Below are 15,123 nucleotides of genomic sequence, written 5' to 3' on the forward strand. Positions count from 1 at the left end.
TCATTTCATAGAAAGAAGACTCCACAGAAACAAAGTGCAGCCATTTACATCTCAAAAGGAAAACACACACAAATGAAGAATATGAGATTGAAAAGGTGACAAATGCCAAGCAGACAATTGGGATGCTCTTGTGTGTGTTAAGGTAGGAACACATGTTTCTGTATCTCTAAATGCACATGTTGTCTGGGATCATGGCCAACAAGTGGCCCATGAGCCACATATGACCCCCAAAGTAATTTTATCTGGCCCTGGCTGCTCTACCATTGGTACCTAAGAAGCCAACTTTTGCCAGTTCAGATTTTTGTTCATCTAGTCCAGAACCATCTACCCTGGCTGGCTGTGGTTCTTCAGGCTCTGAAGAAGAGGTCTTAGGATCACAGAAATGGAAGGGACCTTGAGGATCATGTATTCCAACCCCCTGCAATGCAGGAATATGCAGCTGTCCCGTATGAGGATCAAACTTGCAACCTTGGTATTATCAGCATCTTGTTCTAACCAACTGAATTAGCCAGGCTGAGCTTCCTGAGTCTTTTCACTAGCAGTGCTAGCTATTGAAACTGGGACTTTACATGAATCTGGACCTTACATCTGCTGCTGTAGTTCCTTGCATAAGGCATGGTGAAAAGTGCAAAGTCTCAGGGTCTCCTCAGAAGGAGGAGACAAAATGTGTTTGGGTTGTAGGAGATGGTCCATATGCATTAATGTTATATTGCTCTTTTGACTTTGTAGGCAACATTCCAGATATGCTTAAGTGAGTATGCCTTGTATGCTGCCTTGAGGACTATTAGTCTACGAAGCAGGATGCAAACATTTCAGTTGCATAAAAGAAACAGTATCTGTGATGCCTTTACTGCTGGAATGGAAAATGTTGTTATTATTATTATTATTATTATTATTACACATGACTTTCCCCAAAGAAGTCTGGAAACTGTAGCCCTTCAATTCCCAGCATCTGTAAGAGACTACAATTCCCAGAATTCTTGGCAGGGGGGAGTCATGTACTTTAAATATACGATATGGATGTGACCTAGTCCCAGAAATGCTTTTTTTTTTTGAAAAGTTTTTATTGTTAAAATAATTCAGCATTAATACACACATATTGTGAATATACAAGCATATAAACATACATTTCATACAATCCTTAAAAATATTCAAACATACCTACATTCAGTCCCACAGATAATTCCTTTTCCCATCACCATCCACCACTCCTCACCCCACCTTTGTGTTAGACTTCCAATCTACTCAATTGCAATTTCTTTCCACTTCTATTACTTTCTTTCACACACCTTTAACCTAATTTCGTGCTTCTTTTTCTATTACACATTGTTATCCATCTTATTTAGTATTTCAGTATTTAAAACGGAACTTGATATTCTAATAGGAGTTCTGATTTTTCAATATGGTTTTGCAAGTATCCTTTAAACACCTTCCAATCCCTGTCTATCTTCTTTTGAGATCCTTCCAGTTTCTCCCATTGTTTTGCATATATTGTAGTACTCCAATAATAAAAATGCTGTATCAAATTCTTGATCTGCATGAGCAAATTGTTGTCAGTCATACTTTCTGCATATATCCATGTCCAGCATTAACACCTCACATGTTGCTACATTGGACACACATGTATTCCCTATGGTCTACATCTTGGGCGTTAATGATACAGTGTGGGTACAAGGAAATGTGATCTTCTGAGCTTCCTGCATTTGTGCATCTCATTAGCTCCCAAGAATCCTGTGCTTGTCAGAGATCATCCTTGGCAAATGCAGTGCCACACAGAGTTGCACATATGGCGCCTATAGACTCATATCCTGTCCCCGGCACATGTGTGGCAGTACATCTGAAGCCTGGGGGGGGGGGCAGGGGAATACACAACCTTTGATGAGATCACTTGCCCATAATGAAAGAGTAGAGATCAGGTATAGCCCTGAGGCAGGAGGTTTCACGTTCTGTCCCCTCCTCCGGTATGTGAAACTATTAGCTATTCTTGCTGCTCCGCAGAGATGTCCAATCCCTCTTTGAAACTTGCTGAAACCTTTCCCTGGTTTTTGATGAATGAACTTTTAATGGAGAGGAATAGGTCGGCTTGTTTTAAGTGAAACGTTTATATGGAAGTGGATGATTTAAACAACTTTAGCTCCATTAAACAAAAAGGAAAGCTAGATCTTAAACTCTCATTTGTTTCGGAGAGTGTCTGGCCTGGGATAAACATGACATTAAGTAGCCATCTGAGCATTGCTAAAACATACATTTGCCTTCATAATAAAATGTTTTTAAGAGATAGTAATGGTTACCTTGAGAGCGGTTCACATTAGAAGCATTAAAAAGAGAGAGAGAGAAAACCCTAGTCCTGAATTCTTTCAATAACTGTCCATCACCTAACAGCAATAGCATACCACAAAATAGGAAGTGCTGCTGATCCGATTTATTTGGCAGGAACCTCTAAGTCTCATTTAAAGGCAACGGCACTGAATGTTTAAATGTGGAAATCTTAAATCTTCTTGCTTGCTTCTCTCTTGCCTCAGACCTGCTGTGTCTGCAAAAGAGCACGGATAAGGGCAGAGATTAAAGGTATTGTTGATGTCATCCACATTTAGATACTAGTTGCTGGTTCAGTCTGATACGTATTCAACTTTTTCCTTCATTTCTATCCTAAGTCCAGAAAGCGAATAATGTAAATCATAGGTTTTGATAGCATTTCACTGCCCACAAGGGCCACCCTATTTATTTCAATGTTGAAAACATTGAAGAATATTCAGGAGTATACCGTATTTTTCGCTCTATAACACGCACCCGACCATAACACGCACGTAGTTTTTAGAGGAGGAAAATCCGTAGGCATGCCACCCGTAGGCATTCCCTCCATAACACGCACAGACATTTCCCCTTACTTTCTAGGAGGAAAAAAGTGAGTGTTATGGTGCAAAAAATACGGTAAAAATTCAGGAGTATAAACAGAATAAACATTGAGAATATCCTCCTGAAAAGGAATAAGGCAGGCTTCGTGCTGAATACCACACTGAAGAGCACATGGGCCCTTTGGGTTGAAGGCATTATTATTATTATTATTATTATTATTATTATTACTACTACTACTACTATTGCATAATATATATAGGCATTGCGCGCGCACACAAAATCACTCTCATCCCCACAGTTCACTAAGAGAAATACAATCCCCAGGTACGAATGTATTGGTCCGACAAGCACACCACAGTTTTATTTTTTATTATTATTATTCATTACATTTACCTTTCTTCCAAGAAGCTCAATGGTTCTTTTCCCTCCCTTTTTATCCTTACAACAAGCCTGCGAGGTAGGTTAGGATGAGAGACTTGTGACTGGCCCAAGGTCACCCACTGAGTTTCATGGCCTATTGGGGATTTGAACACTGGTCTCCCAGGTATTAGTCCAAGACTCTAACCACTATACTGAGAACTTACAAAATAGCCCATGCAAATTTTTGTAAGTCCCTATCCTATTTTGTCCTTTTCAATGATGCACCCTCCCTTTTTTATTGGAAGGAAGAAAGAGGAGAGAGGAGAAATGGGATTGTTTCATTGGTTCTGCTAAGAGGCCATCTCCCCTGGGCTCCTGCTCTCTCTGCACTGTTTTCATTCTGGCTGGTCATTACATCTTTAAGAACTGAGTTTGCTTGCTTTCTTCTTCTTTCCTTGTCCCCGCTTCCCTTTGTTCTGATGACTTTTAGACTGTAAGCCTGCTGGCATGGGCTGCCTTGTTTTCATTGATCTCATCACATTACCTAACATCCATGTACTTAAATGCTTCCAAACATAAACGCGTGCTGAGCCATTTTCAAAGGTCAGTTCTAATGGGCTTAGGATATCTCACCCCATTTTGCAGCCTTGGGCGTTTCTTGAACCTGTAATTTCCACAGTTAAGTATGCCTTTGGATGGGGAAATGTTTTATTTTGCCCTATTTAAATATGCCACTTCCATTTCTTCCCTTTCCCCATTGTCTAAATTCAGAGGACAGTAATTCCTAATCTATCTTACTGAGACCATAGTTAATTCTCATGGCCAGAGCAAAACATGCTAGTGATGACCATAGGGGGAAATCCTAATGATATTCCCTCCCATACAGTCTACTAAGAAAGCATCCTGCAGTTCTCCCACTGACAGCAGTGAGAGCTGTGACAAGAGCATTACACCCAAAGAGATGCCATCTGGTGTAGTGGTTGGAGTGTTTCAGCCAAACAGCAAGTTGTATTTTTCTTCCTTAAAAAAACTGGGCATGGAGGCATAACATTTCTCCAATGAAATTAGGGACATCCTAAGGAAAAGCGGGACAAACCTAGACAGCATCTTAAAAAGCAGAGCCATCATCTTGCCAACAAAGGTCTGTATAGTTAAAGCTATGGTTTTCCCAGTAGTGATGTATGGAGGGGAGAGCTGGACCATAAAGAAGGCTGATCGCCGAACAATTGATGCTTTTGAATTATGGTGCTGGAGGAGACTCTTGAGAGACCCATGGACTGCAAGAAGATCAAACGTATCCATTCTTAAGGAAATCAGCCCTGAGTGCTCACTGGAAGGACAGATTGTGAAGTTGAGACTCCAATACTTTGGCCACCTCATGAGAAGAGAAGACTCCCTGGAAAAGACCTTGATGTTGGGAAAGATGGAGGGCCCAAGGAGAAGGGGACGACAGAGGACAAGATGGTTGGATAGTGTTCTCGAAGCTACTAGCATGAGTTTGACCAAACTGCGGGAGGCAGTGGAAGACAGGAGTGCCTGGCGTGCTCTGGTCCATGGGGTCACGAAGAGTCAGACAAGACTAAACAACAACAACAAAGGAAAAGCGGAACGTTCCAGGATCAAATCAGAAACCGAGACAGTTTCTGTAAATCTGGAACTGTCCCTGGAAAATAGGGACACTTGGAGGGTCTGCAAAGCTTGGATTGGGACCATGCTTCAAAGGGACAGAAGTTATAAGGCTTCCTCCTCATGCCATGGTCCTGACCCAAGTTGCCTCCTACCAAGTTTCTATTAATCATACTATGTCCATATGCTATCAGCTCTGTGGCCAATAGCAGATTTGGGTGTGTGTTAAACTGGGGGGGAGGTGTTAAACTGGTCATGGGTCCAAGGGTTAACCCCTCTCCTCCATGCTGCAGCCCAAATCCAAATCAGCCACACACACACACACACACACACACACACCCTCTCAGTTGCTTTTTGAAGAAGAAATTTATTTTGGGAAGTGAGAGCTGGACCATAAGTAAGGCTGGTCACCGAAGAATTGATGCTTTTGAATTATGGTGCTGGAGGAGACTCTGGAGAGTCCCATGGACTGCAAGAAGATCAAACCTATCCATTCTTAAGGAAATCAGCCCTGAGTGCTTACTGGAAGGACAGATCCTGAAGCTGAGGCTTCAATACTTTGGCCACCTCATGAGAAGAGAAGACTCCTTGTAAAAGACCCTGATGTTGGGAAAGATGGAGGACACAAGGAGAAGGGGAAGACAGAGGATGAGATGGTTGGACAGTGTTCTTGAAGCTACCAGCATGAGTCTGACCAAACTGCGGGAGGCAGTGGAAGACAGGAGTGCCTGGTGTGCTCTGGTCCATGGGGTCACGAAGAGTTGGACACGACTAAACAACTAAACAACAACAACAACAAATCACAGAATGCTAATGTGACATGTAGTTTGTCCCCTGATGAGACCCGGGTTCATTTGCTTGCATCAACTACACAGCCACAAAGCACATTGGGTGATATTCGGCTTGCCACCACCTCTCAACCTAGCATGATTCACAGGGTTGTTGTAAGGAAGATAAAGAGGAAGACCTTTTATTCCATACTGAACTCCTTAGACAAACTGTGGAACAAAATTTTGATGAAAAGCATAGAACCACCCCCCCGTGAATTGTGAACTAAAGATCTGATCTGGCTACCTCCCACTTTGCCACTCTTAATGGCACATTTCAAGTTGCCTGATGGCTAGACTACCTAGAATGCAGAGAGGTGAGACGGGAACGAGGGGTGCAGGCTGGATGTGTGGGGCCACAGTCCACATGCAGCCCATGGGCCCTGGCTTAGACCCTCCCCCTTTAAATTTTCTGTTTTACAATTTAAAATTCATTATGGATCATTTCCGAATACTCTTTTACCCTGACCCTGGCCTAGACTTTCGACATGTTGCTAAATAATAATAATAATAATAATAATAATAATAATAATAATAATTTATTTGTATCCTGCCCTCCCTGGCCTCTTCTAGAAAATGATCAGTCCTGGTCTTTTTTGGATAATCCTTCTAGGACAGTGATCAAATCCACTATGCTTTCGATACAGTAGCAGCAATATAATTTTTTGTGTTTAGCATCCTTGTTTTGTTTCACCATTTGTCTGCTTTGTGGAGTGAGGTCAGGCCGCCAGATCTGGGGAGCTGCACCTCTGGTGACGTGTATGAAGGTTTCCCAGTCTGTCTCTGCCTTCTCTGGAAGGGACTAGCAAGAGGGAGAGGGAGAGAGAGCTGAGCGAGGAGCCAAGGGCTGTGCTGTTAACAGAGTAAACGTCTCCACGAGATTTATGGCAAGGGAGAGGAACTGCCTTGCCTCCTGTGATGAATTAAAGGGAGAAAGGAAACTTCCATGATAGGTCTGCTGAAGGAATTTCCCTCTTGTCTGCCCAGAAGGGGGGACTAGAGGGGAAGGGGAGTTTAAGTTTGAGCCAGACTTCTCCAGCTGCAGATCATCATCATCATTCTCTTCCCCCCCGCCCCCACTTCTGAAGATGGAGGCTGCTGCTTTGCCTATAAAGTCAGTCTGGCTTGGGGAAGGGGGGGCATGGCTTCTCTTGGCACCCATCCTGATTAGACTCTTCAGTGGAGGCAAATCTGTTTTGCACTTGTAAGATTTCGTGCCAGAACACTGCATTTGTGTGTGTGCACAGAGAAGGGGTGGTACCTCAGTGGTAGAGCACGTGTTTTGCATGCAGAAGGTCTCAGGTGCAATCCCTGGTACCTGCAGGTAGGGCTGGGAACATAAGAAGAGCCAACTGGATCAGGCCTATGGCTGATCTTAGCTCCAGCTTGCCAATCAGAAGGTTGGCGGTTCGAAATCCCATGATGGGGTGAGCTCCCGTTGCTCGGTCCCTGCTCCTGCCAACCTAGCAGTTCGAAAGCACGTCAAATTGCAAGTAGATAAATCGGTACCACTCTGGTGGAAAGGTAAACGATGTTTCCGTGCGCTGCTCTGGTTTCCCAGAAGTGGCTTAGTCATGCTGGTCACATGACCCAGAAGCTGTACACCCTTTCCCTCGGCCAATAAAGTGAGATGAGCGCTGCAACCCCAGAGTCAGTCACGACTGGACCTAATGGTCAGGGGTCCCTTTACCCTTTACCTTGGGTTACATACGCTTCAGGTTACAGACTCCGCTAACCCAGAAATAGTACTTCGGGTTAAGAACTTTGCTTCAGGATGAGAACAGAAATTGCGCGGCGGTGGCGTGGCAGCAGCGGGAGGCCCCATTAGCTAAAGTGGTACCTCAGGTTAAGAACAGTTTCAGGTTAAGAACGGACCTCCAGAACGAATTAAGTTCTTAACCCGAGGGACCACTGTATTTACAGGTGATGGCCATTTCATGTGGGGGTTCCATTCCCATCCCCCACACATGTTGGCAGAGCACGCATCAGTGCCCCCCGCTGTCCATTCCACCCACCTCCATTCCACCCCTGTTCTAACCCTCTTCTGGGTCCAGGAGGCCTGCACATCAGTGATCACACATCAACTGGACACGCCTAAAATGGTTGCCACCTGCATTTATGAAAGTATGGCCCATGGGTCTGGCTCAGTATAAGGTTCCTATGCTCCCAGCAGGGTGGTTAAAGTGTAGCACAGGAACCACATGTAGTGGCTACAGAGAAATTCCCACATGGACAGCCCACCCCCCTCCCTCCATCCACATCCTCATACAGCATATTTCTCATTGTTGTGCCATGAAAGGAAGAGTAGTTAGATAATGTGGAACACAAGACCATCAAAGAACATACCTTAGTTAAGAGCCACAACCATTTTTTCTTTAACCCCTGGTTATTGCCATTTTAACTGGTGCCACTGTTTGGATGCTTTTCTTTAAATACAAAAAACCAAAATCCCCAACATTTTCTTTTCTGAAGATGAATTCCTACAGCGTTGTCTTGTTCTTGCCCCCTTAACAGATGCTGGTGTCCCCAAACATATTGTTTCCTGTTCTTGCCCTGTTCTTTTCTCAGCTCACTAATAGTTATCACCCAGCCAGTATTTTCTTGAATTCCTTGCACACTAAGATCTGCAGACAACACCAAAATCTGACTATTTGCTAAGCTCTCCCTTCCAGCAAACAGAGTATTACCGTATTTTTCGCCCTATAGGACGCACTTTTTCCCCCTCCAAAAATGAAGGGGAAATGTGTGTGCGTCTTATGGGGCGAATGCAGGCTTTCGCTGAAGCCTGGAGAGCGAGAGGGGTCAGTGCGCACCGACCCCTCTCACTCTCCAGGCTTCAGGAAGCTCTGCGTAACCCTTGGGAGACTGGCGCGACTTCCCGCCGGGCTCCCTAGGCTTGCGGATAGCAGCGGATAGCAGCCTGTCGGGCTTCCCCCGCCCCAGCCCCGCACCTGTGGGGGAAATAATTTTTTTTTCTTTATTTCCCCCCCAAAAAAACTAGGCCGGTGCGCCCTATGGGGCAAAAAATACGGTAACTCAGTCAGTAATTTATACCAGCAGACACAGTGCTGCCAACACACTGCTTTTTTAAACACTGTTTCTTAAAGTACTGGTAAGGATGCATCCATTCATGTGGCTGGCTGCTGAAAACACTCAGGAACACTATCTAGAGTGATGGTGCAGTAAAATAAAAAGTGAGCTTCCCAGTCAAAACAGTGCAGCTGAGAGGTATTTGCATCACACTCACCTTCCACATTGCAGTGATGCACTGATTCATTAGTAATAGATCTTTCCACCCCATTCAGTGAGATGACGGGAAACCTGATATGTACTTCCTGCTTGTGGGCATCTTTCCTGATATTGCTGTGGGGAGGATGAGAGTATATTATGGGGAATGCAGAAAAATGTATATACTACTGCTTAGAGTTAGACCAGGGGTCAGCAAACTTTTTCAGCAGGGGGCCGGTCCACTGTCCCTCAGACCTTGTGGGGGGCCGGACTATATTTTGGAAAATAAAAATAAAAATGAATGGATTCCTGTGCCCCACAAATAACCCAGAGATACATTTTAAATACTGTAAAAGCACACATTCTGCTCATGTAAAAACACCAGGCAGGCCCCACAAATAACCCAGAGATGCATTTTAAATAAAAGGACACATTCTACACATGTAAAAACACACTGATTCCCGGACAGTCCGTGGGCCGGATTGAGAAGGCGATTGGGCCGGATCCAGCCCCTGGGCCTTAGTTTGCCTACCCGTGAGTTAGACCAACCTTCCCCAATCTGATGCCTCCTTTGGACTATAACCCCCATCAGACCCAACCAACATGGCCAGTGGTCAGGGATAATGCAAACAGTAGCACCAGATTGTGGAAGACTTGCTTAGGTAGATGAAGCATTCATGATTTCACATTGATAAGCGCATCTTCATGGAAAGAAAAACATGGTAAGTTATTCTAGAGAGCCACTTTCTCCTAAAATGTTCCAATCTCAGGCAGTGATGAAAGTACACAATGGAGAAAACCTGTCCCAATCCAGAGCCCTCAAACTTAAGCTCTATACAAAAAATATTCTCTAGCTATGTGTGATAGTGACTCTCACTTCTCCTCTATGGATGGGAAGTTGGAGATGCTCTTGCAAGCTCCATAACCTCCAGCAAGAGCTTCAGCCCATGCTCTGTATGCAGAGAGTATTGGCATTTCTAGTAAAAAAAAAAAGATCATGTGATGGGAAAGACCTTTGCTTGAGACCCTGGAGAGCACTGGTCAGTGCTAGGCTAGATGGACCTGGCATGAGGAACCTCTAAAAAGGGGTTCAGATGAGGCATTGCTGTCCCTGTGGAAATAGCCATTGTGGAACATTCTCTCCCCTCTTTGCTCACCATCTATCTGTTCAGGAGGGCAATGGAGATGAATGTATCAGCAGTACAGATTAATTGCAAGCCCTCTTTATTAAGGAATTTGTTGATCTGGGAAATGGATCCTTACCGAAAGAGACAGCAGGGGAAGAGTAATAAATTGCATCCTTGTCACTTGTAAACAGCCTTTCCCATCCTAAACAGCTGGCCTGGGGACAAAATGCAAGCATTGGGTGTGTGAAGTCCTTCCCGTCTGCCGCATTTCCAGCAATTTGACTTGTTTGGGCCCGAACGTGTCACTCTTTGGAAGTCACCATCACACCTCCCTTGGCTTTCCTGGATAGCTTGAGGTTGCGTCATCACCACCGAAGGCACCTTCCTTAAAGAGCCCCCTGAAGAATGCTGGCTGGTTCCTTCTCTCCTCACCCTGCACACCCTCAGCGGAAAGAAAGAAGGGCTGATGACAGCCTGTTGAGTGACTTGTTTGCAAGGGATGAAGTGATAGCAAGGACAGCCTCTGATGCATATGCCTCCTCTCAACGCTAGTTCCTTATGCATAAGGAAAAAGCAAACAGATAAGAAAGTTCAGAGGAACTTGAGGGTTCAGGAAGACTTGCCTGACATCACACGTGCGCAAACAAGCTTTGGAAACCACACAACTTATCTGTATAAAAATAATGCTACTATTTGCCTTTTTTATGGAGCCATCAGTTCTTAATCTACCATGGACCTACCTCATCCAACCACCTGAATAACTCAAGTTCAGAGGGCCTTTTATCTAGCTTTATTTACCATTTTGTTTCCTAGGGCAGGGGTGGGGATACCAGTTGGACTCAAGCGCCCATCAGCTCCAGGCAGCATAGCCAATGGTCAGAAATGATGGGCAAGTCCCAACATTCAAGCAGCATGGGGGGGGGAGGCACATTTTCTCTACCCCAGCCCTGCGGATTTAGACTAGACATGAGATTGACCAGGGCATTTTTGGTTCACTAGCAAGCAGAACTGAAGCAAATGCAGAGAAAAAGATTTGAATTGTTGCATGGGAATCATGCAGGTCAAACATTTATAAAAAAATGATGGGTAAGGTGTTGGATGACTCCCCTTTCAAAACTGTCAATCTTTCTAAGGTGCTTTAATGGGTCATCATGTCAGCCTTCCCACAACCTGGTGCCCTCCACATGCTCTGTACTACAACTCCCATCAGCCCCAGAATGGGGTTCTGTGCCCAAAGCAAAGTTGCAGCAATCACAATGATTCTGAGTTCAAAGTCAACAGGTTTTTTTCTTTTAAGCAGAAGGATATTCATGAACTTTCAAGATCCATGAAATGTTCCATTTCAGCACTCAGCAGCACTAACATTTCCAAAAGGTAAAGGTAAAGGGACCCCTGACAATTACCGTAAGTCCAGTTGTGAACAACTCTGGGGTTGCGGCGCTCATCTCGTTTTACAGGCTGAGGAAGCCGGCATTTGTCCGCTTCAGCAGACAGTTTTTCTGAGGCATGTGGCCAGTATGACTAAGCTGCTTCTGGTGAACCAGAGGAGCGCACGGAAATGCCGTTTACCTTCCCGCCGGAGCGGTACCTATTTATCTACTTGCACTTTGACGTGCTTTCGAACTGCTAGGTTGGCAGGAGCAGGGACCGAGCAACGGGAGCTCACCCTGTTGTGGGGATTTGAACCATGGTCCTTTTGATTGGCAAGCCCAAGGCTCAGTGGTTTAACCCACAGTGCCACCTGCATCCCATTTCCAAACCCTTCCATAAATCACAACAGAAGTTTGATTTGTTCGCATTTCAAAAAGATCTTCTTGATTGGCTTTTTCTTACAAAGACGTGGTGATAATAGCAGTTCTGTGAGAAGCAAGTGGACTTCCAGGACCTTTTATAGGTGGAATGGGAAATACTTTGTGGTTTCCCACTTGTTTTTGGACTCCAACTCCCATCATCCCTTATCATTGGTTATGCTGGCTGGGGCTGAAGAGAGTTGTGAGTACATAAGCTCTAGAAGGCCACAAGTTCCCACCATTGCTATCTTACAGTATGAGGATCATCTACGTACCTGGATCTAAAAGGAAGAGAAGGGTGGCTTGATCTGGCAAGCAGGCAGCGTCTGGTGATGTTTCCCCTAACTCTTTGGCTTCCATATCCCCTACAGATCCTACAGTGAGAAAGTGGGATAGTAAAGATCTGAGGACCACATGTTTGATAGTGAAAACTAGTGAGGGTACAGTGGCCATTGTAGACTTGAAAATCCTTTGCTTCTCTGAGACCTGACATTTATTGCCTTTTCTTAATTTGTTCTTAATGTGCCGGCAGTGAACACTTGTGATATATACACAGCACACTCATGAAAAACAAAAGCTAGTATCGAATGCTGATTCTGCACAGGGTATACTCGTTAAAGTTAATAGACATGACTTGGATTCATACTTTTCAGTGGGTCGATTCGGAATGGAAGTTAGCTGGATACATACAACCCAAGAGTGGTGAGATACATACTGCACCAGGGTATCAACATTATTTCAGTGGTTGGTTCATTTCATGTCTGTTTGCTTGCTTTATTTCAAATGTTCATATCCTGCCTTTCATCAGTATTAATTCCAAGGCCTACACTTATCTCAAGCAGTTGCAGCAGCAGCTACATGATACTAGTAGCAGCCGCTGTGGCTGTTGATATGCTAGGAGTTCTCTCAGCTGTCTTTCTCAACCTTTTAAAACTATCTTCAAAAACTTAGCTTGGAACCACTTCATCTCTGCTTATAGGGGATGTGAATCAGCAAAAAAAATCAACAGATCATACCATATAGAAATGGGGTTCCCTAACTAATGAACCTCAGACAGGCACTCTAAATATGGAATCGTAGGGTAGAACTTCATTATTTTTAGCTTAGTCAGCACATTACATTATATCCAAGAAACATATAATTAAAATAGCCATTTATGGTGCATTCAGAAAGAGGGGAGGGCAAATTACACCCTTGAGATTACATGGGGGCAAGCACTTAGATCTTGCATTTTTTGCAAGCTGTACATTCCCCACCCTTTGAGGAAAAAAATGACTTCGTTGAATTAAAGCAGTGGGCTAATTTGTGTAAATCCAAGGGTATTTTCTTATATTTGGGTTGTTAATTGGATTGCTTTTCAACATCAGTGAACCACAACTTACTTATAGCTTTCACAGCAACCTTGAACAAAAATGAAACCATCAGACGGCCCTCTCCAAAGAACTGGAAAGGTGCCCTTTCACATATCCTAATACTGTGGTACAGTATATCAATGGAGAGAGAGAGAGAATATCCCCACATGTTTCCACAAGCAGAGGGCTACCAAACACAGGACTGGCTTGCCAAGCTAAAAAGTGAAAAAGGCAAGATGTTTTATTAGACACCACCCTCTGGATGAAAGAGCGTCATTACATCAGCAGCATTGGGAAAAGAATCAACTGCTAAATCCTGGAAAATTGAAAGGAAAATAAAGGAAAATAAACCACAAGAAAATAACTCATCACAAAGCCTTTAAGTTGCAGCAACACAGAGATACCTGCCCCCCAAATCGAATGGACCCTCAATTGTAGTCTTAAACCAAGTCAGCTGAATGAATGGTGCAAACAGATAACTATCAGATTTGGTCTCATCCAAATCATACATGGCTTCCCCCAAGGAATCCTGTGAACTACAGTCTATCCCTCACAGAGCTACAATTCCCAGCACCCTTTAACAAACTACAATTCCCAGGATTCTTTGGGGGAAAGCTATGTGCTTTAAATGTATGGTATGGAACGAGAAGCCTCTCATACTATTCGTGTGAAACTGAATTCCACTCCCAGTGTCTACATAGAATAGAATCAAGTGGTACAGCTGTTCTCCAGCCTGCAGGTGACAATTTTGTATGTTTAAATGCTCCCCCCACGGACGAAGAACTCTTCCTTTATGCAGGGGGGAAAAACACCCAAGGAGACTTTTGTCAGGGGAAAGGGGGGGAAACCCATACTCATTTTCAACATGGAGGGAGTTTTATTTTCCCATAAGGTGACATTCATCCATGCAAGTTTCCCACTTCCCCTGAAACCTAAAGAGGTATAGTCTAAAAATAGCTTTCTGCATTCTGCTAAATGTGTAAACTGGGTCTAAGTTCAACACTGCCTCTAACAGTCTGCACTTAAGCAAAACAATTTACTTGGCTGACCACTGGCTCCAAGCTGGCGGAAATGAATGATGCATACTGGGCAGAGGGAGAAATGATAGTTGAGATTGGCACCTTAGATTTATTCCCATCTTTCCTAACATTTTCCTTGAATAAATAAGAGACAGATTGAAGATAAATGGAATACGTTACGGCGAAAGTCCAAAAAGAGACAAATGTCGACTCAGCACACACTTTGGGAATGGCAATGTTATTTTTCTCTCCGTATAAATGCTGGCTTTCTCAGAGATACACCAGTGAATGTTGTTGGTGTTTGACAGTTATCCAAAAAGCAGATAGGTGTCGCAAACCTAGCACTGCTATGTTAAGCATCACCAAGGAATATCACCAGGATAAGCTCAGGTAGGTAGCCGTGTTGGTCTGACGCAGTCGAAATAAATTAATTTCGACCAGGATAAGCTGAATTGTTAACAATTGTCAACAATTTCTGGGAAAGTATGACCCAGCAATCTATGCATGCAGGACCCCACAACTCATCTTAATGCCAAAGTTCACTGGTGAACCCCTAGACAATTTCTTCAAAATGGGATTATTAGATGTTTTCTAGAGATTTGATTGCTTGTTTATGAGAGGCTGTTTAAACTATTTTGGCTGTTTTAAATAATAGCAGATAGGCATCAAGTGCTGTGCCCTCTGGCCCATCATTTGAAAGATCCTATAATTTTAATAATAATAATAACTCTATTATTTATACCCCACCCATCTGACTGGGTTTCCTATTGGCAGATTTCAGGGACAGCCTTCTCTGCTGTGCCCCTGCATATGTGATCTAAAGACGTTGCCAAATTTGTACTGGAAAAGGTCCATAGTTCAGTGGTAGAGCTTTGCATGCAGATTTAATCCCCAACATCTCCTGTTTGATCTGGGAATATTCCCTGCCTGAAACCATG

The 15,123-nt window shown here is 43.9% G+C and overlaps 1 protein-coding gene across 1 annotated transcript in view; it reads right to left on the reverse strand.

Moving 5' to 3' along the window:
• Positions 1-866: 866 nt before the first annotated feature.
• Positions 867-15,123, reverse strand: part of LOC308471025 (homeobox protein Hox-D3-like) — a 148,676-nt gene continuing 134,419 nt past the window's right edge. The window contains exons 1-5 of the transcript XR_013982694.1: positions 13,197-14,861; positions 12,090-12,188; positions 10,161-10,579; positions 8,917-9,032; positions 867-2,533 (exon numbers count right to left, since the gene is read on the reverse strand). The gene's annotated coding sequence lies outside the window, so the exon portion shown is untranslated. Of the gene's footprint in view, positions 2,534-8,916; positions 9,033-10,160; positions 10,580-12,089; positions 12,189-13,196 lie in introns of the transcript that reaches the window.

This window comes from Podarcis pityusensis (genome assembly GCF_964106645.2).
Source record: "Podarcis pityusensis genome assembly, chromosome: 2".
NCBI classification, from domain to species: domain Eukaryota; kingdom Metazoa; phylum Chordata; class Lepidosauria; order Squamata; family Lacertidae; genus Podarcis; species Podarcis pityusensis.